This window comes from Propithecus coquereli, unplaced genomic scaffold (assembly GCF_000956105.1).
Source record: "Propithecus coquereli isolate 6110/MARCELLA unplaced genomic scaffold, Pcoq_1.0 Scaffold602, whole genome shotgun sequence".
In the NCBI taxonomy this organism is placed as follows: domain Eukaryota; kingdom Metazoa; phylum Chordata; class Mammalia; order Primates; family Indriidae; genus Propithecus; species Propithecus coquereli.
The window spans coordinates 148,602-150,154 of NW_012151975.1; the positions used below are offsets into that span (position 1 = coordinate 148,602).

Genomic DNA, 1,553 nt, shown 5'->3' on the forward strand with positions numbered 1-1,553 from the left:
TAATTCCCGAGCCCAGGTGCTTAGTCATCACACTGTAACGCCACAACAATAATAGCTAACAGTTACTAGAGGACCAGTTATATGCCAGGCGCCGATAGAAGGGCTTTACTCATTTAATCCTTGTAACACCCTAACGGGGTGGCTGCTGCTAAGATCTCGGATATAAGGAAATTGAGGCCTTGAGAAGTAGGTTACCCGCAGCCTCATACCTGCTAAGTGGGAGAGCCAGAATTAGAACCCAGACAGTCTGCTTTTGGAGTTCATGCTGTGAGCCTCTTCAGTGAGTGCTCATAAATTATACAGTCACACAGGGAAAAGTTTGCTCTTTGTTCACTTGTCAACAGATACTTGAATGCTAGACATTATACAAGGACTTCCATATAAAGAAATGAAAAAAAAAACTAAACTCTTTTCTAACTCATGTAGCTTTCCTTGTACCACTGACTGTCTATACCTGGTCCTCAAGGACACAGACATGGTTCTGTATTATCAGAACTTGGCACAAGTAAGCATTTAATTTTTTGATGATAATTCAGTGGCTTTTCAATTTTCCCCTGGCAAGGAGCCTTTGCCCTGATTTAGGCTGTTTTTTTCCGGATGACTTGTGGCCAGGGTCCTTCCTCTCCGTTTGAATCCTGTTCCTGTTCATATTGAGTGTATTTCATCCTAGTGTTTTCTCTGCAGCATTCTTTTGTTTGGAGGGAGAGGATTGCCTTCCTGAAGAATTAATTTTTTTCTTTCTGTTTTCCACAGTACTGTATTGGCAATTGCTGGAGAAGATTTCTCAATTGTCGCTTCTGACACTCGATTGAGTGAAGGGTTTTCAATTCATACCCGAGACAGCCCCAAATGTTACAAATTGTAAGTAAACATTTCTAAGTACACATTTCACAATGCCTTTCTGATGACTTAATGCTGCAAGAGATCCAGTCCAATTCTAAACAATTTGTTTCATGAGCTTTTAGGTTGCCTGTTGGGAGCTTATCTTGCATTTTTGCTATAAAACCATTTTCTAGGTTAATATTTCCAAATAATTTAGTGTACAGTCTTAATATTTGCCATATCTGGGTACTAGCAGTGCTTACGATAACGTAAATGTTTTCACCGCAGCATTTTATCACGAAAAATTTCAAATATACAACAACAGATGAAAGAATTTCACAGTGAATGCTCCTTTGCCATCACCCAGATCTTAGCATTGGCGTTTCACTATAATTACTTTATCACATATTTCCATCCTTCTATCCATTTGTCTTAATCCATTTTGTGCTGTGGTAACAGAGTACCACAGACTGGGTAATATATAATGAACAGAAATTTATTGGCTCACAGTTCTGGAGGCTGGGAAGTCCCAAGATTGCAGGGCCAGCATCTGGCAAGGGCCTTCTTGCTGTGTCATCACATGGTGGAAGGGCAGGAGAAAGGGAGAGATCTTGAACCAGAGGGGGCCACCCCACTCCTGTGGTGATGGCCATTTAGGAGGGCAGAGCCTCCATGACCTCTCAGTACCATCACAATGGCAATTGAATTTCAGCATGGGTTTTGGAGGGGAC

The 1,553-nt window shown here is 41.4% G+C and overlaps 2 protein-coding genes across 4 annotated transcripts in view; one reads left to right on the forward strand and one right to left on the reverse strand.

Moving 5' to 3' along the window:
* The window catches only part of TBP (TATA box binding protein), a 36,640-nt gene that overhangs the window by 33,453 nt on the left and 1,634 nt on the right, over positions 1–1,553 (reverse strand). The gene's annotated exons all lie outside the window — the stretch shown is intronic.
* PSMB1 (proteasome (prosome, macropain) subunit, beta type, 1) overlaps positions 658–1,553 on the forward strand; it is a 36,707-nt gene continuing 35,811 nt past the window's right edge. The window contains exon 1 of the mRNA XM_012659311.1: positions 658–861. The gene's annotated coding sequence lies outside the window, so the exon portion shown is untranslated. The remainder of the gene's footprint in view (positions 862–1,553) is intronic.